General features: G+C 40.4%; 1 protein-coding gene and 1 long non-coding RNA gene across 2 annotated transcripts in view; one reads left to right on the top strand and one right to left on the bottom strand.

Annotated features, from left to right (window-relative positions):
* The window catches only part of LOC309326595 (vomeronasal type-2 receptor 26-like), a 406,890-nt gene that overhangs the window by 137,898 nt on the left and 244,423 nt on the right, over positions 1–24,569 (top strand). The window lies entirely within an intron of this gene.
* Positions 22,184–22,589, bottom strand: LOC309326657. The gene is made up of 2 exons (XR_014150335.1): positions 22,455–22,589; positions 22,184–22,368 (listed from the first exon to the last, which is right to left on the bottom strand). It is a non-coding gene; the product is annotated as an uncharacterized lncRNA (long non-coding RNA).

Here is a 24,569-nt window from a genome sequence, read left to right on the forward strand (position 1 = left end):
CCTACACATTAATTTCTGGATACCTAACATCTTCTCAGTGGTAGAGAGAGATCTCTACATTCTTTTGGATAGGTGTGGGGGTTGAAAAAGTGGCCACAGGTCTCCAGGAAGGACTTGGGTAGAGAAAATGTCACTGCTCAAAGGAGGATCCTGTTACTTCAAGCTTTCATATGCAGCATTGCTTGGAAAAAAAAAAAAAAAAAAGGCCACATAATCACTTAGGACTTTGAAGAGTCCATGATATGTTTCATGATGTTACAGTGTAACAGAATTGATGAATGTGAAAACCTCACCTGAATAATACCATTGGCCTTCTGCTTCAGTAAATATTTAAAATTAACACATACCAAGTGGTACCTTGGTTGTCGAATGGCTTGGCTCCCGAACAAATCGGCTCCTGAAAGCCGCAAACCCATAAGTGAGTGTTCCAGTTTGCAAATGTTTTTTGGAAGCCGAAAATCTGATGCAGCTTCCACAGTTACCAAAAGAAAGAAAGAAAGAAAGAAAGAAAGAAAGAAAGAAAGAAAGATCCCAGAAAAGGTACATTATGTATTGTCAGCAGCTGACTTTTGCAAAATGGATGTGATCTTTGGATAATGGGTGGTACATGAACTGAAGAACTAAAATAGTAGTAGTGGTAGAAGTAAGTGCAGTTGCTTAACAATGTTAAAAATGTGACATATAAGTCTATGGGTGGATTTAAACACTGGGGGGGGGCACTTTAAATAAGTCACAATTTAGATCATTATAACCAAAGAAAAAATTCTCTATGGAAAATAGTGTTTTATAATTTCTTGCTCTCTGGTGCCATCTGGTGTTGCATGTTCATAGTGCATTCAAATTGCTGTTTCTTTACTAATGTAGCTGAGTCCTATGATTGTATAGCAGTTGCACAAGTGCATACTTAATGTTTAGTAAAGATTGTGGAGGCTTTAAAGCTACTTGGAATCAAATAATAAAGTCAGCTATGAATCAATAAAAGTGTACGCATCACTGTCTGTTATTGCAACATGCACTCTGGGAACAAGGGAGGATTCTTTTATATCACTGAGAATCACAATAATAATCAATGTCGACTGTGTAATGTTGTTCTGCTGTGACGTTACCTTATGGAGATTTAGAATGAATTTAAATAGTGGCTTGCGTTTGATCTTCCTTTCTTTGCCAGGTGTCAAAGGGGAATAACATAGGGACTTGCTGAGCCCAATACAGAGGCAGGCAGGCAGGCAGGCAGTAGGAGTCTGACACCATTACATTTCTAGGCATCTGATTTCAAGAGGAATGTCTGAGTTCCTGGTTAACAAGGGTTCTCTGAGAGACATAAAGTTCAGCTTCCTGTTCTCAGGAATTTGACTAGGTGCATTTCCTGGAGACTAAACTTTCTTAGCAGCATAGCTCAAACTTTTTGCAATCTGCTCCTGAAGGTTCTCTGGAGATGGTCTTCTCATGAGCCAGAGGCGTCACATGGGGAAAGGTGATGGAACTGTGATCTGGTGGGGGGGGGGAGCCTGGTACATGATACCCCAACATTGAAACACACAATTGCACACACTGTCAGAGTCAATTAGACAAAAATATAGAAGGCACCAGGGCTTTTTTTCAGCTGAATTGTGTGGAGGACAGCTCCAGCACTTTTCAGGTGGACAGCACAGGAAGTCCCTGGGCTGAGCTTCCTGCCTCAACTGCAGGAAGAGAAGAGAAGCAGGGCAACAGAGATAGGCTCTGCGCCCCATTCTGAGCAAGCATTGAGATGCATAAGCATTTTAAAGGCTCTTATTCCTTTCTGCCTTAACTATTGAGTATCTATGAGAGAGGCATAAGGAGCTTCCCAGAAGTATAGCTTCTCTGGGAGCCTAGCTCAACACCAAAATGGGCTCTCTCAGGCCTCGCTGGAGCCAGCTCCACTATCCTACGCTTGAAGAATAACAGCTTAAACATTTTTGAGTATCCCTGTCGAACACTGTTCCTTCCTGGTATTCAATTCCTATGGGGATCTCCATGCCACCTGCTGTTCTTTGTGCCACAAGGAACAGTGGAGACTTATTAGCAGATCTGGAAAATGAACTAACATATTGACTATGGAGTGAGTGAGTGAGGAATGTCACTCAGGAGCCAAATGCTAAAGTACCAATTATGGGCCACTGGGATCATGGAAACCCTTATTCTTTGTTCACCTGCCCCAAGTCCCAAAGGCTTTTGAAAATATCTACTAGTAGTCAAGGCATGTATTTGTATCTCAAGGGCATGACCGATCTATTTCTCTTAAGAGAGGTACTGCGAGAATTAGCTACCAACCAATGTAGTCTGTTAAATCTGGCAGTGTCTGCTGATGAACAGAGCAGAGTCTCAATCTAGAGAGAAGCTTTGCTGACAGGATGCTTTGCATTCTGATGCTCCTACCTTTGCTGACTGCTATAGTGTCCAAAGTAGACACTCTGGAGTGTCCTGTATATGACCCCCACACTGTTCCACATGAGTGGTTGCAGCCAGGAGCTCTTGTCATTGGGGCAATTGTTTCTCAGATAGTTTACCATCCTCATGAATTTGTCTTCAAGGATCATCCTTCTCAGAACCTGTTTGATGTTCCAGAGTAAGGAATTGCTTCTTTTGTTCTGCATGTTTTGAAGCTGGTCACACACATACAAATCTCTCTAAGTGACAGAATGCCCCCCCCCCAAAAAAGGGTAGGTGTTGCCAGCCCCAATCACATCCAAATTCTTTTCCATTGCGTTATTCTTTTATTCTTTTTTTGCAGTGATGCCTCTTTCCATTGTGTAATGTGACATGAGGTTTGGGTTAAGAGATTGCATTTTTCTTTAATTTGACCAAATTTCCATGTAGGCAGATGCACACCTTGTCTGCAGGAAAAACAACTTACTCCTTAACTGAAAGTTGCACTTGTATTGCTGCATTCATAAGAGAGCTCCAATAGTGCGTTTAGTTTGCCTTACCTAAAAAATTCTCATTCATGGTCAGATTCTGCATTTTCCTCTATTTTATTGTAGTTCTTCCACTGCATCATTTTACAAAGAGAGGTATGTTAGATTACTTGATTTGTGCTATCTCATATGCATGATGTTCTTGTCATTTTTCAACTTTTCAGCACCTTGGCATTTTACTTGATTTTGTTTGTGAAATTGTCAACTTCAGATCTTGCTCCTTCATAACTCATAATGTATTCTGGATATTGAAATAGAGACCAAAAATAGTATCATTGTGTTGCATCACAAATCACCATAAATATCACTTTCTTCTTCTTCTTCTTCTTCTTCTTCTTCTTCTTCTTCTTCTTCTTCTTCATTGAATCGGTATATGTCACTTTATTTTATATAGGATAACCCAACAAAATTTACAAGCACACAGACAGCCCCCACTCCCATATAGATACATTGAAACCAACAGGAGAAAGATATACGGTACATTTAAAACTCCCAAGCCATTTCTAAAAGTTTTTGCTTGGCACTGAAAGAAACCCAAGCTCATTCACATGAGCTGAATAATATTTTTATTACAATATAAGTTGCTCTAATACAAAATATAACCAAATGTATTTATTCAAAGAGAAAATTACTGAGTTGGACAAAGGATTCCTCCCCCACCCCCCTGTTTTTGCAGCTGCCTTCCTGGTGGAACCAAAATGTTTTTGTTAGAATCCATGTCACTCTAACACAAAATTCAATATGACATGACAGCAGTAATCATCCTTAATATAGAAAGGGATGACCGAATTCTACCTCTATATGCAGAATGGTGACAAAATTCTACCAACACATCCTTGCCTTGGCATTTGCTGTGAACGAAATCAACGAGAATCCTAAGATCCTACCTAATGTCACACTTGGATTCCACATCTATGACAGCTACTACGATGCAAGGATGACTTATCGTACCACTTTGGAGGTGCTCTTCAAATCACATAGATTTGTCCCCAACTACCAGTGTGACAGACAGAAAAACCTCATGGCTATCATTGGCGGACTTGGCTCTGATACCTCTAACCTCATGGCAGATATTATAGGTTCCTATAAGGTTCCGCAGGTAGGAATTCTCTCTGTATATTTAAATTTGTGTGAGAGTGATTTAGGCTCTTCTTTCTTATGCTAAGCTTTATTTTGTAGTTCAAAAGGAGGGAGTTGACAAAAGCAGGGATTGACCAAAAGAAAAAGAAAAATCCTTCTAAATTTACCCATTGTATTATATTTATTCTTCAATTGTTATTTAACATTTATTTATGCAATGCCTTTGGCTCTTAATTATCTGTGGCTTCCATTAGTGGGTGGGATGTTTTAATCATGCTTTCTTCTTTTTAACCCCCCCCAATGTTGCCTTTTATCTTTGTTTTTCTTTTATGGTGGTTTTAATGAACATGTTTGTTTATATAATGGAACGCATTTTGAGTTACCTTCGTAACAAAGCAACCAATAAATCAAATAATTAATTTGTTATAATAGCAATACATTCTATATCCTTGGGAAATTCGACTTCAAGTGTTATCTGTAACTCTAGGTTTCCAGACGGTTTCAAGATATAGTAGTTGTATAATCAGGAACATAGTCACTCCTAACTTTTCCTTGCAATATCTGTCCATTTTCTTTCAGCTCACATATGGCTCATTTGCCCCACATGAGAATAATATCACTCAAGGGCCATCCTTTTTTCGCCTCGTCCCAAATGAAACTCAGCAGTATATGGGGATTATCCGGTTACTCCAATATTTCAAATGGACATGGGTTGGGCTTCTTCCGGTTGATAATAGCAGTGGCGAACATTTCTTACAGACGCTGGAGCCATTATTTTCCCAGTATGCGATCTGTTCAGCATTCACAGAAAGAATACCACAAATAGCCCACTGGGATAGCTTGGAGGAACTTGGTAATATAGCCACAGAGGTTTATATACAATACACAAATAATAAAGTGACGACCTTTATTATATATGGAGAATCATTGACTATATCATGGCTGAGAACTATTATATTTTTACGAGACACTGGAATGAAGGAGAACACATCACTCAGAAAGGTGTGGATTACGACAACCCAGATAGATTTCATATTGACTGGCATTCAAAAGGGCTGGGGTCTTCAGATGTTCCAAGGTGCAATTTCCTTTACAATCCACTCCAAAGAGATTGCAGGGTTTAGGGAATTTATTCAGACCATAAAACCTTATGGGCCCCAGATAGATGGTTTTCTGAAGGACTTTTGGGAGCAAGCCTTTGACTGTGTACTTCTTAACCCCAATGTGGCAATGGATGTTCACCAAACATGTACTGGGGAGGAGAGTCTGGAGAGTCTTTCTGGGCCACACTTTGAGCAACTCATGACCGGCCACAGTTATAGTATCTATAATGGTGTTTATGCCGTGGCTCATTCTTTGCATGTTATGGGCTTGTCTCGATCCAAACAGAGAGCCAATGAGAAAGGTTTCAATACTGATCTTCAAGATGTTCAGCCTTGGCAGGTAATGTCCCTAGAAAGAAGTATTTTTATTTCAATAAACAAATGAGTACAAGGTGATGTTATATTCAGCTTTCTCCTGCATTAATCACTGAGGATATGGAGTTGGACATTGTATTGGTTGAATGTATTTTATAGATTGTTGTTGTGGTTGTTGTTGAAGTCACTGGAGTCTGAATATGCAATGCAGGATGAATTCCCATAATCCCTGACATTTAGTCAAGCTGAATGCTTGATGAGAATTGTAGTCCAACAACTTTTGAAGGCACTACCTGACATAAGATGAACTCTCCAATTTGTTTACATGCCACATTCTTTTTTGTATTCCTTTTATCTTAGCTCTATCACGTTCTTCACAAGATTTCATTTAACAACTCAGCTGGGGAAACCATTTCCTTTAATGACAAATGGGAAATGGGAGGCGGCTTTGACATCATAAATATGGTCATATTTCCAAACAACTCTTTCCAGAGAGCGAAAATTGGTTGGATTCACCCAGAGGCTCCTGAAGGAGAAGAACTCATCATTCATGAAGATCTAATTGTTTGGCACAGTGGTTTCAACCAGGTATGAATTGTGGTACGGAGGAGCTGGAAGGTGCTGCATTCAATGTCCTTATAGTCTAGAATTGCCTTGCTGCTTTTCCAGGCAGTATTCTGGCCAATCACGTCATGAAAAAAAAAAAATGCAGATAGAACACTTTATATTTTTCGACAAAGATTGATGTGACAACTATGTCTGGAATTTTTGAAATAGCTCTGGTCACAGAGATAACTTTACACCAGCACAAAAATTACTTGGAGAAGGGATTTCTTGGTTCATTTTCATTTTTTCTTTTTATATAAAGTGGTACCTCGGTTTAAGAACAGTCCGGTTTAAGAACAATTTGGTTTACAAACTCTGCAAAACTGAAAAATTCCTTCCAGTAGCACCTTAAAGACCAACTAAGTTAGTTCTAGGTATGAGCTTTCGTGTGCATGCACCATTCTTCAGATACACATGCACACGAAAGCTCATACCTAGAATTAACTTAGTTGGTCTTTAAGGTGTTACTGGAAGGAATTTTTTGTTTTGACTATGGCAGACCAACACGGCTACCTATCTGTATCTGCAAAACTGGAAATAGTGTCTTGGTTTGAGAACTTTACCTTGGTCTAAGAATGGACTCCAAACTGTGGAAGGGCACCAGCAGTGGGAGGCCTCATTAGGGAAAGCACGCCTTGGCTTAAGAACAGACTTCCGGAATGGATTAAGTTCATAAACCAAGGTACCCCCCTCTCTCTCTCTCTCTGTGTGTGTGTGTGTGTGTGTGTATGAGAGAGAGAGAGAGAGAGAGAGAGAGAGAGAGAGAGAGAACTAGATATATATGAATGACACACACACACATATATAATAGTAAGGGTTTCATATTAGCTCATTGTCTTTGCCATCTCTTCTGTATGCACATGAGGAAATTGAAACAATAGTGACTAACTCACTATATTCAAATGCCTTTGTGGTTCATCTTTGTGAATCCTCTGCTGGTTCAACTATTGGTATTCCCAGAGGTGTTTCCTTGTCTGCCCAGTTAAGTACAGCTAGGTGCTTAAAAGATCTGAGGTATCGATCAAGATAAACAACAGATGTACGGTATATCTCTGTCTATCTAACTGAATTTCCCTTTGTAACACCTTTCATGGTTATGGATAGGTGATGCCCATTTCTTTGTGTAATGACTACTGCTATCCTGGCAACCAGAAGAAAAGGAAGGAGGGGGAGAAATTTTGCTGCTATGATTGTACTCCATGTCCAGAAGGGAAGATTTCCAATAAGATGGGTAGGTTATGTAGTACCCCAATGTTTCCACCACACAAAGCAAATTGAAGAAGTTATACAAGATTTCTATTCACAAGTGGAAATTTGATTAGCTAAATCAACATCAGTATGCAGAAGGCAGAAGGGAATGTATCTCCCAATTACTTCCAAGGGTAACCAAACTTTCTAGCCATTCTATTCTGGGTTCAGTCTTGGCAATGGAACTGAGTCAGCCTTGGAAGACACAAGATTTGCCCACCTTGGAAGAATGGCAGATGAAAGTAATAGACTACATGGAGATGGCAGAAATGACTGGCAGAATCCGAGACCTGGGAGAAGAATCGGTGGAAGAGGACTGGAAGAAGTTCAAAGATTACCTGCAGAAACACTGCAAAGTTTATGAATGTTAAAATGATGTTGGATATGACAATATTATGGCATTAGTGATACAGTTTGAAAAAGTATGTAAAAATGTAATAGAAAAGGGTAAAAGACTAAAGTTATATTATGTCAAAAGTAAAATAATATGTTAAAGGTGTTTAAAGTACAAGCAGGAAGATCGGAGACATAATAGAATGATTCTAATAATTAGAAATGAGTTTTAAAAGAGGGTAAGGATTTGCTGTATCTGATTGGGTAAAGAGGAACACAAAAAAGGGAGGCGTGAGGAAGTCAAGAAAGAAGGATAACTAAGTATGAATTTAAAAATCGAGTTTTTCTTTTTCTTTTTAGATTGGTGTAATTTTATTTTTCTGTATTTTTTATTTTTCTGTATTTTTGACTATGTTTGTTTTTCTTCATTTGTGTTGTAGTTATTTGTGTGTGTTTTTCTGTAAAAGCTTGATAAATATATATATATATATTTTTAAAAAAAGGAACCGAGTCAGCCTTGTTTGCCCTGATGGATCACCTCTGCTGAGAGTAGGAAAGGGAAATGTGACCTTGCTCCTGTTTCTTGATCTTTCATCTGCTTTTGATACCATCAACCATGGTATCCTCCTGGATCAGCTCTCTGGGGAGTGAGAATTACATGCACTTTATTACAGTGGTGCCATTCCTATCTTCAGGATTGAGTCCAGAGAATAGCATTGGAATTATTATTATTATTATTATTATTATTATTATTATTATTATTATTATTCCCCACATAGGTAATAGATACTGAAATGAGAAATTTTCAATTTTTAGATACGGCTGGAACCTTCAAGCAAAAGTTATATGACTTATAACTGATGTAGTGTGGAGAACAGTCCATATGTAACAGATAATACTGAATGATAAATTTACTCTTTTTTTTTTTAGATATGACTGACTGTTTCACATGCCCAGAAGAGAAATTTCCAAGTAAGGACAAAGATGAATGTATGCCAAAAGTTTTAACCTTTCTTTCTTATGAAGAACCTTTAGGAATCACTTTAGCCTTCGCTGCTGTTTTTCTTTCCATTATTGCAGTCTTGGTGTTAACAATTTTCATTAAGCACAGGGATACACCCATTGTCAAAGCCAACAACCGAGGCCTCACCTATACCCTCCTCATTTCCCTCCTGCTCTGCTTCCTATCTTCCTTCCTATTTCTTGGCAAACCTGGAAAAGTGACCTGCGTTCTCCGACAAACAGTGTTTGGTATCATCTTCTCAGTGGCTGTTTCTTGTGTATTGGCCAAAACCACCACTGTAGTGATAGCTTTCATGGCCACAAAGCCAGGATCCAGCATGAGGAAGTGGATGGGGAAAAGACAGGGACAGTCTGTGGTTCTTTCCTGTTCCCTCATACAAGCAAGTATTTGTACCTTGTGGTTGGCAACCTCTCCCGCTTTCCCTGATTTAGACATGCACTCAGTAACTGGAGAAATCCTTGTGCAATGTAATGAAGGGTCAGTCGCCATGTTTTACTGTGTCTTGAGTTTCATGGGCTTCTTGGCCATTTCCAGCTTCACTGTGGCATTTCTAGCCCGCAAGTTACCAGATAGCTTTAATGAAGCCAAGTTCATTACATTCAGCATGTTGGTCTTTTGCAGTGTATGGTTGTCTTTTGTTCCAACCTACCTGAGCACAAGAGGGAAATACATGGTGGCTGTGGAGATCTTCTCCATCTTGTCCTCCAGTGCTGGGTTACTGGGCTGCATCTTCACCCCTAAATGCTACATCATTGTGCTCAAGCCCCAGCTGAACAACAGAGAACAACTAATTCGGAGAAAGTTTTAAAGATTCTGCCTTGTTGTTTTCTTCTACTCTATGACTGTGTTGGTAAGGTACAAGGATTCCTAAAATATTAATTTTGGTTTGATGTGTAGGTGAGGGGCAGCCACCAGTTATACCTATGTCTTATCCAGAAGGTATAGCAAGATACATTTTGGCAAAATCAAAAATCCACCCCGAAAGAAATTTTAGCCCAGAAAAAGAGGACCTGTTTTGGAAAAAGAGGACAAATGTCAACATGAGAAAATGGCTCCCTTGCTTGTTGAACTCAGTGACAGATTTGCATATGAACTGAGCCAGCTGGAGCTCAGGGGCAAATAATATTTTGGGTCCTCTTGTCAAAACAAAACACCCAGGTATCTGAAGGCAGCCTTGTTTAGGAAATTTTTAGTATTTGATATTTTATTGCTTTTGTATTGTTAATAATAATATTCCAGGTGGGCGGAGTATACATAAATGATTAAGAAGAAGAAGAAGAAGAAGAAGAAGAAGAAGAAGAAATTAAGTTGCTTAATGATGTTAAAAATGACATGTGAGTCTATGGGTGGATCTAAACACAAGAAAAGAAACACCGTAAATAAGTCATAAATTGGATTATTAAAACTATAGAAAAAAAGTCTCTATGGAAATAAAATTCCTGTTCTCTGCCGCCATCTGTTGTTGCATGTTTATAGTGCATTCAAATTGTTGTTTCTTCACTAATGTAGCTGAGTCCTATGATTGTATAGCAGTTGCGCAAGTGTTGACTTATTGTTCAGTAAAGGTCTTGGAGGCTTTAAAGCTACTTGGATTCAAATAATAAAGTCAGCTATGAATCAATAAAAGTGTACAGATCACTGTTTACTAATACAACATGCATTCTGGGAATAAGTGAGGATTCTTTTATATCACTGAGAATCACAATAATAATCAGTGTCGACTGTGTCATGTTGTTCTGCTGTGAGATTACCTTATGGGGATTTAGAATGAATTAAAATAGTGGCTCCCATTTGGTCTTTCTTTCTTTGCCAGGTGTCAAAGGGGAATAATATAGGGACTTGCTGAGCCCAATACACAGGCAGGCAGGCAGGCAGTAGGAATCTGACACCATTACATTTCTAGGCATCTGATTTCTAGCGGCATAGCTCAAACTTTTTACTATCTGCTCCTGAAAGTTCTCCTAACTGATGGTCCTGCTCTTGGTCTGCTCTTAAGGGCTGTGCCTCACATATTGGTAATGTGCCATTCCAGGAATTGGAGAATGCAGGTCTGACTTGCCCTTAACTCAAAGCCTCATGCTTGGGAGTTTTTGCCTGTGCTGGCCTCCAGGGTTTGTTTGCCAGGCTGCAAACCTGTTAAGAACCTACTGGCAGACCATGGACTAGAAAATGATTCCTACATTACATTGGCAAAAGCTCTGGCCTTCACAGTTGATTCTGGGTTGGATTTCATACAATTCTCTTACAAAGAATGTAGAAACAGCACCAATGTCAAGCTTGTGTTCCACGCAGTATCTCTCTGCTTTTCTGAGGAGGGCTTTTAGTGGTGACTAAACTTGAGGTCATGCCATCCTCCCACTATCCTAGATCAGGGGACAGCTTAAACATTTTTGAGTATCACTGCCAAACACTGTTCCTTCCTGGTGTTCAATTCCTACAGGGAACTTCATGCCACCTGCTGTTCTTTGTGCCACAAGGAACAGTGGAGACTTATTAGCAGATCTGGAAAATGAACTAACATATTGACTATGGGGTGGGTGTGGGGAGAGGAATGTCACTCAGGAGCCAAATGCTAAAGTACCAATTATGGGCCACTGGGATCATGGAAACCCTTATTCTTTGTTCATCTGCCCCAAGTCCCAAAGGCTTTTGAAAATATCTACTAGTATTCAATGCATGCATTTGTATCTCAAATGCATGACTGATTTATTTCTCTTAAGAGAGGTATTGCAAGAATTAGCTACCAACCAATGTAGTCTGTTAAATCTGGCAGTGTCTGCTGATGAACAGAGGAGAGCCTGAATCTAGAGGGAAGTTTCACTGACAGGATGCTTTGCCTTCTGACGCTCTTACCTTTGCTGACTGCTATGGTGTCCAAAGTCGATACTGTGGAGTGTCCTGCATATGACCCCCACACTGTTCCACATGAGTGGTTGCAGCCAGGAGCTCTTTTTCATTGGTGGAATTGCTTTTCAGATAGTTGACGATCCTCATGAATTGTCCTTCAAGAAGCATCCTTCTCAGAACCTGTTTGATGTACCAGAATAAGGAATTGCTTCTTTTGTTCTGCATGATCTGAAGCTGGTCACCCAAAGAAATGTAGAGAGTGAGCATCACGTGTTACATAGCCCATGAAAAACAGTAATAGAAACAAGAATATAACCATATATAGGAAGGTGTTGAAGTCAGGATCAAACACTGTCAAGCAATGGATATCTCACCCTTTCCCTGGTCCAGTGTCTACCTGAGTGCTGCAAGGAAGAGCAATGTGAAAATAGCTGGAGCCTCTGAGAGCTGCTTGAACCTGTGCAAAACCATAACCTGGAATGTGTTTTGGGGTCTCATTGTAAAATGGGATGGTGAATGTTGATGTGCAAAAGGGGACATGAAAATATTCCTTTAAAGTATAAGTTGCAATGCTTGTTCCTCAAGATTGTAATTGAGAGCAGCCATGTGAAAAGGAGGGTTTTTGTGTGGCTTCAGATTCACTTCCTCTCACTGTGTCTCTTGCACAGTAATACACAGCTGTGTCTTCCAATTTGAGGCTGTTCATTTGCAGATAGAGGAGGCTGTTGGAATTGTCCCTGGAGATGGTGAATCGTCCCTTGACGTTATCCAAGTAGTAAATGTAATTAGATTGAGGATATATGTAGGCCACCCATTCCAGGCCCTTTCCAGGAGCCTGTCTCACCCATGCCATGTAAGCATTCCCAAAGTTGAACCCAGAGGCTTGGCAGGAGAGGCGGAGGGACTCCCCAGGCCTTTTCATATCTCCCCCAGACTCAACCAGCTGGACCTCCGATTGGACACCTAGAAAGAAAGGTATATTGAGAGACCAGATCCATGTTACGAACACCTAGAATGTACCAGCTTTCTTTAACTGGAAGAATGAATTTACCTTCAAAAGCTGCTGAAAAGAAAACCAGTTGAAGGAAAACTATCATTTTCCTGGTCTGATTCTTTGAGAGTTAAGCAAGAAGCGGTCCCACATGTGCATGGGAAGGGAGGTTCTCTGACTGCTTTAAAGAGGAAGCTCTCTCTGAAAATTTACATACCCATCGGTATAAAAGCACCAACAGAGAATCTGGGCAGTGAGGGACTAGAGTCATGTCTGCACATTGTCAGAAATCTCCTTCTTTGGTGCTGCACAGTTTGTACAGGTCTTTACAGTGATGCTTTGATGTATAACTCTCAGGGGGGGGGGGGGAAGCAACACAAGTTTTCAGACATTCCATCACTTTCAGCATGCCCAGTATTTCTACCGTTGAATGTGGGGAACAATTTCTTACCATAAATATGGAGAGGAATTGGGCTGGAAGGATATGGTCAAATGAAGTAGAAGAAAATTTAGATTAAATATGAAGTAACACTGTAAATCACAGCTCAGCAAAGAAATGAAATGTCTCTGGAATGCTCTCTCTTAAAGGCTTTAAATAAAAATATATATGAATAGCATATGTATAAGTATCCCATCTTTATGTTGAATAGTAGAGCACATGACATAACATTCTCACAGCTCCTTGTTCTTGCTCTCCTCAAAGCACAGGGAATCCTGTATTTGTAATATATAAATGAGAAATATAAAAGCTGTGTTTACATGGGGGGGGGGTCACTAACATGGAGCTCATGAGCGCATATATATGCAGGTTCAGTAACATTCACTATTTGTTTGTCAAGGCATCCTCTCTATTCTTTGGTCCTCCACAATACCAAGAATAAGATACACAACAACCAATACTTGGGTGAAATCAGGCCACAACTTTATTAACAACAAAAGTTTGGCATAGATATTGGGTATACCCCTCCCCTTTCTGGCAAAAGAACTTGTGTTTTGGGGATAACAAGAAATGAGGGAGTCAATAAAGGGGTATCTCCTCCACTAGATTGCACCTGGGGAGTGCTGTGGCCCCTCACCCCTGCCTGGGCATCCCAACAGAAGTATATCCCCACCATCCCTTTAATGGGATACTCCATTTTGTTTTCTTATAAGATATTTATTAAAAATTTTCAGGAATACAAAAAGGGAAATCAAGAAAAACATCCTTTTAAACAAGAAAGGATAAAATGCAAAAAAGAAAAAAGAACAATCAAAGGGGAAAAAAAAGAATTGAAATCCGTTAAAATAAAAAAATTAAAAAAAAGATACAGCAAATCTTTCCATTACTTTCCTTTCATTGGCTTATTTCCCTGACCTCCTCACACCTCCCTTTTTTGTATTCTAAGTCAATTATCCATTTCAGCAAATCCTTTCCTCTTTTCAAGTTTTTGTCCTGAAAATTTATCTTGGTATTAATGTAAGTTTGCTTTCCCTCCTTTCAGCAATTAACAGTCTATTTTTCTTAAATCTTTGTTACATTTCTGCTAAAATCACATAAATTCATTCCAACATCATTCTAACATTCATTAATCTTACAATACTTCTGTAAATAATCTTTAAATTTCTTCCAATCTTCCTCCACTGACTCTTCTCCCTGGTCTCGGATTCTGCCAGTCATTTCTGCCAGTTCCATATAGTCCATCAGGGATACTCCATTTTGAAGGCAAAGGCTACAACCTCCCCTCAGAACATGACTTTGCCTATCCAATGCCTAAACTGTCAAAGATGTGACATTGGCAATGAGAATGGCAAAAAGCAGAGGGCTGCGTGGGAAAATTTGAACTTGGTCCCCAATACGGTGATCGTCTATGCTATAGCAAGGTGGAGCAGAACAATATGAAATAGCAATATGTAAAGTGGGTGGGTGGGAATCCAACGAAAAGTGGCTGCAGAACAAGCCATGGGCCTGTATTACATACTGGAGGAACGAGCTTTAACTTAGTTGCCCATGTTTGCTCCCGATTCACTGATTAGGCAAGTGGACAGGGCAAATTACTCAAGCAACAAGTTTGGCCAAGAGCCTTCATTTGATGCCTGGGAATCCCAAGTCAGATCCTGGCATGCAAGGGAATGCCAGCCAACAATGACGCCCGCCCAAGAGGGTGAATTCATTTCTGACAGTATCCTCTCTCCCCAATGGAAATTTGGTTTCAAAGAAGCTCTTTAGTGTAGCCAATAGAACAAGTTGTGGCGTGTAGATGGTTGTGGTGTGTGTGTGTGTGTGTGTGTGTGTGTGTGTGTAGTGTCCATTATAGAATGTGTGATGGCCCTTGGTGTAAATGAAAAAGAGAACTGAGTCACATTTAAAAAGTAAATATTTGTAGATCTGATCCGGAACCTGAGATCATCATTTGAGGCCGTTTTTTATGGTCCTCCTCCACAAGAGGTCTGGAGGGTGGCAAAATGAGAAGGAGCCATTTCTGAAATGTATCCCTGTTTGTGGAATGCTCTCCCCAGTGAGAATCGCCTGGAACCATCATTATACATCTGTAGGCACCAGGCAAGAACTTTCCTCTATAACCAGGCCTTTGACCTTTAACTATTTGTGGTCTCTTAGAAGTGGGTGAGTTGTTTTTAATGTATTCTTCTTTCCTCTTGCTTTTAACATACCTATGTGGGGTTTATTGTTTCTTTGGTTGTAAGTCTGATTGGATTGCCCTAGGCAAGATAAAGGAACTGACAAATTCATAATAATAACACTAATAAATGATTACAGTTTGCCTAGGGAAAGCTCCAGGTGTACAGCTGCATGACTAGCTGGCTGTCTCCGTTTGAATGGGCAGACAATCAGTCTAAATTATTTTAACAGGTTTCTTTGGTCAGCTAATAGAACGTCCCTATTTTCATGTGGAATGTTGGAGGGAATGCAACACCTCTGTTTTGATTAAAGGAGGGTTTTTGTCTGACTTCAGATTCACTTCCTCTCACTGTGTCTTGCACAGTAATATACAGCCGTGTCCTCGGGTTTTAGGCTGTTCATTTGCAGATAGAGGAGGCCGTTGGAATTGTCCCTGGAGATGGTGAATATTCCCTTCACTTTATCCAAGTAGTAAATTGTATCTGAATTGTGGTTTATGTAGGCCACCCATTCCAGGCCCTTCCCAGGAGCCTGTCTCACCCAGTTCATGCCAGAGTCCCCAAAGTTGAATCCAAAGGCTCGACAGGAGAGGCGGAGGGACTCCCCAGGCCTTTTCACGTCTCCTCCAGACTCCACCAGCTGGACCTCCGATTGGACACCTAAGAAGAAAGGCATTTTAAGAAGTCTGCTGCATGTTATTAACACCCAGAGTACCCCAACCATCTTTAACTGAAAGGATGGATTTACCTCCAAAAGCTACTGAAAGCAAAACTAGTTGAAGCAAAACTATCATTTTACTTGTCTAATCCTGTGAGAGTGTTGAGCAAAATTTGGTCCCAAATATGCAGAGGAAGGGAGGCTGTGTGACTGCTTTAAAGGGGAAGCTTTCGCTGAAAATTTGCATACCTATCAAGATAAAAAATCCAACAGGGACTTTGGGCAATGTACAACTAGAGGCACATCTGGACTTTGCAAAATCTGTCTCTTCGACACTGTTTGACATTTGCAGAGCTCTTTACACCTGTGGACATGTGTCCCTCTCAGAATGCACAAGCAACATGGAAACTCTGGGCTCATCAACACTTCCCTTTGTCCTGTGGGTCCAGGATGTTCTTTTGTTCAGTTGCTTTTCCCTGGTTCTGCTGAACCAGAACAAATGTCAATCCACAGAAAACTTGGTTGAATTTTGTTCCTATTCAGTGTTAAACCATGGCTCTTCCTGGAGAAAATGATGGGAGAAAAGAAAACAAAGGAATAAGAGTAGTGTGGGCAAGCTCTCTTTCACTCAGAGCATGCCAAGCACTTTGTGGAAGATTGATTTGTAATGATTTGTTGGGTCTCTGGACCGTAATAAAGATTGATTGATTGACTTTGTGGAAGATAGTGAGCAATTCCTGAACATGCTTTAAGGAGAATCAGGCTGCAATAATGTGAAGAAATGAAGTTGGAGAGATGATGATGATGATGATGATGATGATGATGATGATGATTTTATTATACTTATATATCGCTCTTCATCATTAAATTCCAGGATGGTTCACAAATTAAAATACAATGTAAAAACATAAATAAATAGTTAAAATGTTAAGAACGTCAGCCGTCATGACTTTTCACAGTGGCTGTGGAGGAGACTTTGGCCTCACTGTGGTGGTGGCTGAGGAAGTGGGACATTTAAACAGAAACCAGGGCAGCTTCTGTAGATCTGGGACGTTCTGCTCAAAGTAGGACAATTGGAAGGTCTGCTGTACTACAAATATTTTGTTTACACATGCCCTCAATCTATAGGCTATCCATATTTGTAGAAAAGAAGATTGCGCATGGATTCCTTCCCCACAAACTTTTGCCCATGGGCTGAGAGCACAGAGATAATTGCTTGAAAGTTTCTCAGGGACTCAAAGCCTCAGGGGGCTCATAGAAAGTTGGTTGACCAGGAAACATCTGAGAAAGTAATTGCTTCACAGATTAAATCACCAACCGTACTTTGAGCAGCATTTTATTTCAGTCATGGCAGATGGGGCGTTTTCTCATTTTTGCACCATGACTGCCCCCTTGTGAGAAACAACAGGGGGAAGAGGTCTGCTTTTCTGACTAGAAGCTTAATGTGCCAAATGACATTTGGTAGAGATTAATGGGTTTTCCTTCCAGTGAAGCCAAATTCTCCTTTAGACCGTTTGATCATTCTGATTTTTTCATTTTCATTCATTCCCAGTTGCTTTACAGCATTTCCCATGTTTATCAATACTCAAAGTGTTTTAAAAACAAATCAGCAATGTTCATATCTTTGTCACAATAATGCAATGCCATTAAGCCTAGTTTTACCATTTGGTGATAGGCGGAAGAAGACTGAAAAAAAATTAAAGATTATTTACAGGAATACTGTAAAATTAATGAATGTTAGAAAAATGTTGGAATGAAGTTATATGGCTTTAGCAGAAATGTTATAAAGAATTAAGTACAAATAGATTTTTAATGTATTAAAGGGAAAAAATAAGGTTAGAATAAGTTAAGATAAATTACAGGACAGAAAACAGAGGAAGATGGAAAGGAATTGCTGAAACAGTTAATTGAAGTGGAATACAAAAAGGGAGGTGTGAGGAGGTCATGGAGACAAGTGAATGAAAGATAAGATATTGAAATTATTGGATGTGTTTTAAATTGTGTTTGTTTTGTTTTGTTAATTCAATGTTTTAGTGTTAGTGTTACGTAGTGTTTTTGTTTTTGTATTGTATTGTTTTGTTGAATTCTTTTTCTTTCTTTTATAGTCTTTAAACTGTTAATAAATATTATTTTTTTTAAAAAAAAAACAATTCAGTGATAGGCTATGACATAGCAAGGTGGAGCAGAACAACATGCAATAGCAATATGTAAAGTGGGTGGGTGGGGATCCAACAAAAAGCGGCTGCAGAACAAGCCATGGGCCCATATTATATACTGGAGGAACGAGCTTTAACTTGGTTGCCCATGCTTGCTCCCGATTCACTGATTCGGCAAGTGGACAGGGCAAATTACCTGTATATACTTGAGTATAAGCCGACCCAAATATAGGCTGAAGAACCTAATTTTACCACAAAAAAACCGGGAAAACTTATTGACTTGAGTATAAGCTGTTTCACCACACCACAAACCTCTTCCCCCAGCCACTCCCGTTCCCCTGCCTACCTAGGGTGCTTGTGCCTGCCCACAATGAGGCACACTGCAAAAGGTGAGCACACTTCTCACAGTATGCTCACCCCCCAATAGAAATTTCAAATAAGCTCTTTAGTGTAACCAATAGAATTGTGGTGTTTGTGTGTAGTGCCCATTGCAGAATGTTTGATGGTCCTGGGTATATATTAAAGATTCATAGAACTGATCCGGACACTGAGATCATCATTTGAGGCCCTTTTTTCATGTTCCTCCTCCACATGATGTCTGGAGGGTGAGAAAATGAGAAGGAGCCTTTTCTGCAATGGCTCCCTGTTTGTGGAATGCTCTCCCCAGTGAGAATCGCCTGGAACCATCATTATACATCCGCAGGCACCAGGCAAAACCTTTCCTCTATAACCAGGCCTTTGCCCTTTAACTATCCGTGTCTCTTAGAAGTGGGTGAGGTGTTTTTAATGTATTTCTCTTTCCTCTTGGTTTTAACATATCTCTAAGGGGTATTTTGTCTCTTTGGTTGTAAGTCTCATTGGATTGCCCTGGGCAAGATAAAGGAACTGACAAATTCATAATAATAACACTAATAAATTATTATAATTTGCCCAGCAAGAGCCCCAGGTGTACAGCAGAATGACTAACTGGCTGTCTCCGTGTGAATAGGGACCAGGGGAAATGAGGTGGCAGACTATCAGTGAAAATTATCTTAACAGGTTTCGTTGTTCTCTTGCAGCTGATATAATGTCCCTGTTTTGATGTGGAATGTTGGAGGGAATTCAACTCCTTTGTCTTGATTAAAGGAGAGTTTCTGTCTGGCTTCAGATTCACTTCCTCACACTGTGCCTCTTGCACAGAAATAAACTGCCGTGTCTTCAGGTTTAAGGCTGTTCATTTGCAGATAGAGGAGGCTGTTGGAATTGTCTCTGGAGGTGGTGAATCTCCCCTTCACTTTATCCAAGTAGGAAATTGTACCTGAATTGAAGTTTATGTAGGCCACCCATTCCAGGCCCTTCCCAGGAGCCTGTCTCACCCAGTGCATGCCATAGCCCCCAAAGTTGAATCCAGAGGCTCTACAGGAGAGGCGGAGGGATTCCCCAGGCCTTTTCACGTCTCCTCCAGACTCCACCAGCTGGACCCCTGATTGGACACCTAGAAAGAAAGGCATTTTAAGAAGTCTGCTGCATGTTAACAACACCCAGAATGTACCAACCTTCGATAACTGGTATGAGAAATTTACCTCCTAAAGCTGCTGAAAAGAAAATAAGCTGAAGCAAAGCTATCATTTTTCCTTCCTGGTGCTTTGAGAGATTTGACGAAAATGTGGTCCTTGGTATGCAGGGATAGGGAGAGTGTTTGGCTGCTTTAAAGAGGAAGCTCTCTATGAAATTTACATAAACATGAGGATAAAAGCACCAACAGAGACATTTGGCAACGTCCGACTGGAAGCATATGGTGACCTTGCAAAAATCTGCTTCTTTGCCATTGTACAATTTGCACAGTTCTTAACCTTGATGGACTTGTGTTTCCCCCTCATGCACAGAGGCTCCATGATTTCAAAGATGGAAACCATAAGATATAAAAGTAATGGGGGGTGGAATGGGTTTGAAGTATGTGCCTAAAGGTACATTTCATTCAAAATTACTTTGAAATTGGTCAAAGAAGTTGATCAAGGGGAAACATTAAATGTAGATCAATCCAATCTCTATTGTTGTTCTTTAATATCTTGCCTAAACCAGAGAATACATCTAGTTTGCACTGGTGAATGTTGTGAAACAGTTAAAAAATAATAGTTTTAGGGATGCGGGTGATACTTTGGCCTAAACCACTGAGCCTTGGGGTTGCCGATCGAAAGGTCAGTGGTTTGAATCCCTGCTACGGGGTGAGCTCCCATTCCTCAGTCCCAGCTCCTGCCAACCTAGCAGTTCGAAAGCACGCCAAAAAGTGCAAGTAGATAGCGCTCCGGCAGGAAGGTAAATGGCATTTTCGTGCATTGCCCTGGTTATAGATTGAAGAGGCAGGCAGTTTGGATGTTTTTCAACATTATCTGTGGAATGTAGAATTGCTCTGACAAAACTTTCACAGTGAATTTGTTTATAGAAGCAGGACTTCTAATTTTGAACAGGGCCCAATATGCTTTGTCTCACTGTGTCCTTTCGGGCACAGAAATACACTGCAGCTGTCAGGGAGTTCAGCTGGAGGGAGAACTCATTCTTTGGGGCATCTGAAGAAATGCTTGCTCTGCTCTTTAGAGAAGGGGCATATGATTTTCCGCCATCATAGGGATGTATATATGTAATCCATTCCAGCAAATGCACACAGAGTGCAGTTCTAATGGAGGGGGTATAGATGCAATGCAAAATTCAATCAAAGATGTTGGTGTTGGAGCAAGGTTTGGAATAGCTTAATGTACTGGGGATGGATTCTTCTTTTATACTTTAAAACTGTTGGTTGTGGTGGAAAATTCAAGGGTCTGGCATTTATTTATTATTTCTTTATTTATTATTTCATAGTCAATGGAAAGAGACAAAGTTGAGCCAATTCCACCCACCCCTCTCCCTTTTGCTTGGTGCGGGGTTGACTGACAAGAAGTCATAAGCACACAAGGGTTGTGGCCCAGGATGTAGCAGGAGTGTGGAGGTTGTCTAGGTGAATTAAGAAAAAGTCCTCCTCACCAGCATTTGCCTTTGGACAGAGGTGGGGAAACCCATTGCCATTCCAGTCATTGCAGATGGAATTTTCTGTTCTTCACACCATGGCTGCCCCCTTGTGGGCAGCAGGAAGAGGTGGAATGTGGCTCTTGGTTTCTGACTGGAAGAATAATTTTCAAAATGACATTTGGCATAGATTTGTGGGTGTAGCCGTTAGTGACATTGGGAAGAGCAAAGCAGCACCGGACATGTAGTTGCACCAAAAACACATTTCAAGTGTTAGATCTTGATTATTCTTTCAGTTAATTCACCCGTTAACATACCACAGAACACACCATTGCTGAACATACCTGTCAAACCATATGTTTTCTAAATGTGATTCTTCTCCTCACCACAATGGAGAGGTAAGTGTGTGGACATGAGTAATCTGATCAGCTCCACCAACTTGACTGTGGTATGCATGATGCATGCACATAAACACATGGAATTTATTTTATTTATTCATTGTATTTTATCCCAGCTTTTCCCTCAAAGAATTCAAGGTGCTATACATTATATCTCCCTCCTCATATCCTCACAACACTCCAATATCCACCTCTCATATATTCTTCACAACACTCCAATAAGGTAGCTTAGGCTGAGAGGCCGTGACTCTAGTGAGCTTCATGGAGAAGTACGGATTTCAACCCGGGTTTCCCAGGCTCTATGTGCTGCAGAGGAGGTTTCATGCCATTCCAAGGGACTATGGGATGGTGAAGAAAGGTACAATGGCAAATTCACAATTTTGTTAAAAGTCCACATTTCTACTTGAGGTCTGTTGCAAGCAGCCTTAAGCACAACTCAGAGGTAAGAGCAGACAAAACACAAATAATCATCTATTTACAAAACTGGATATTGATTTTTGGTGGTACCGAAAAAATGCTGCAGCAACATCACTTTGTACAGTGCTGTACTGATCCACATTGGTCTACTTCCATTGTGTGTCCATCAGTATAATCATTTCTGCATTAAGTTACAGATTGAAGAGGTAGGCAGGTCTGGAAGTTGTTCTGCATCATCTGTGGAATGTAGAATTGCTCTGTCAAAACTTTCACAGTGTATTTGTTTATAGAAGCAGAACTTCTACTTTTTGAACAGGGCCCAGTAGGCTTTGTCTCACTGTGTCTTCTCGGGCACAGAAATACACAGCGGAGTCTGCAGCTGTCAGGGAGTTCAGCTGGAGGGAGAACTCGTTCTTTGAGGCATCTGAAGAAATGCTTGCTCTGCTCTTCAGGGAAGGGGCATATTCTTTCCCTCCACTATAGGGGTATATCTGTGCAATCCACTCCAGACCTTTCCCAGGAGCTTGACGGATCCAATGCCATGCATAGTATCGGGTAGAGATGGAGAAACCTGTGACTTTACAAAGCAGGTTGAGATTCTCTCCTGGCCTCGCTATTCCTGGCCCAGATGATACAAGTTGAATGTCTGAGGAGACCCCTTGGAAAGAGAAAAGAGGGCAATGAATGGTTGTTCGCCATCAAATCGCCACATGAAGTATATTAATACTGCAGAACTTCCCTTACCTTTAGAAAACACCACCAAAGAAAAAAAGAGCAACAAGAGCTCCATAATGTTGATGAATGAATGTGCTAGAGATGCAGGAAAGAGGGGACTCTGGGCTGGGAAGCAAGTGAAGATTTTATATTCAGGGCTTTTCATCCGAAACTCCTGGTGGTATTTACATGAGACCTCCCCAGTGAGGAACATGAGGCAGATAAAAGCTGTTTGGGGAATCAGGATTTGCTGCTGGTTTCCTCTTTGTCCCCTGCACAAACACACACACACACACACACACACATGCAAATGCACACAGGGTGAAGTTCTAATGGGGGGGGCATAGATGGAATGCAAAATTCAGTCAAAGACGTTGGTGTTGGAGCAAGGTTTGGAAGATATTATTGAACTGGGGATGCATTCTACTTTTATACTTTAAAACTGCTGGTTGTTGTGGAAAGTTCAAGGGACTGGCATATTATTATTATTATTATTATTATTATTATTATTATTATTATTATTATTATTTCTGCCTCCCTTCCCCACGCAACTATAGAGATGATGCTGGTGTGATACAATTATAATTTCAAATGTAGCTTGTGAAAAAAAATGTGATGGGAGGGAGCTCTGCTATGGCAACCTGGAGAAGTGGAATTTTAAGTAAATAAAAGCAAATGGAAGATATAAGTTCCATCTTTATAGTCAAACCCCAGTGGACCCCTCTTCCACCCCTGGAATGCCCACCACCCTCCCTAATGCAACACCATTATTTATTATCTCCCCTCATGAAATCACATCAAGAGACTTTAAAAAAAAAGAGAGAAAAAAAACTTCCTCTGCAAGGAGGGAGATATTGGAAAGTTTCATTTGCGTAAATATTTAGGATAGTCCAATAGTCCTATACATTTGAAAGGAGGCATTTTGCCTATATAGGCAAAGGAAAGAGACAAAGTTGAGCCAATTCCACCCACCCCTCTCCCTTTTGTTTGGTGAGGGGTTGAGTGACAAGAAGTAATAAGCACACAAGGGTTGTGGTTCAGGATGTAGCAGGAGCACAGAGGTTGTCTGGGTGAATTAAGAAGGAGTCCTCCTCACCAGCATTTGCCTTTGGACAGGGGTGGGGAAACTCATCCAACTGGTTTGGGAGTCCAACGCCTTTCTTCCTTGGGGTAGCCATTGAGAAGTTGGAGAGAGATAATGATGATGATGATGATGATGATGATTAATATTAATATTAATTTATTATAGTTATATATCACTCTTCATCATAAAATCATGGGACATTTCACAAAATTAAAATACAACATAAAAGCACAAATAAGTAGTTAAAATGTTAAGAACATCAGCAGTCATGACTTGTCACAGCGGCTGTGGAGGAGACCTTGGCCTCACTGTGGTGGCGGCTGAGGAAATGGGACATTTAAACAGAAGCCAGGGCGGTTTCTGTAGATCTGGGATGTTCTGCTAAAAGTAGGATGGTTGGAAGGTCTGCTGTACAAATATTTTGTTTACACATGCCTTTAACCTATAGGCTATCCATATTTGTAGAAAAGAAGATTGTGCCATGGATTCCTTCCCCACAAACTGTTGCCCATGGGCTGAGAGCACAGAGATAATTGCTTGAAATTTCTCAGGGACTCAAAGTCTCAGGGGGCTCATAGAAAGTTGGTTGACCAGGAAACATCTGAGAAAGTAATTGCTTCACAGATGGAATCACCAACCGTACTTCGAGCAGCATATTATTTCAGTCATGGCAGATGGGGCATTTCCTCATCTTTGCACCATGACTGCCCCCTTGTGGGAAACAAGAGGGGGAAGTGGTCTGCTTTTGTGAGAAGATGCTTAATGTGCAAAATGACATTTGGTAGAGGATTAATGGGTTTTCCTTCCAATGAAGCCAAATTCTCCTTTAGACCATTTGATCATCCTGATATTTTTATTTTCATTCATTCGCAATTGCCTTACTTTTTTTTTGTTTGTTTATCAATACTCAAAGCATTTTAAAAACAAATTAGCAATGATCATACTTTGGTCACAATAATGCAATGCCATTAAACCTTGTTTTACCAAACTTCTCACTGTAACCTCTGTCTACTAAACATGCTCTATACCTTTCAGTCTCACCACATGTATTTCTTTTGATG

Source organism: Podarcis erhardii (genome assembly GCF_964252035.2).
Source record: "Podarcis erhardii genome assembly, chromosome: 13".
NCBI classification, from domain to species: Eukaryota; Metazoa; Chordata; class Lepidosauria; order Squamata; family Lacertidae; genus Podarcis; species Podarcis erhardii.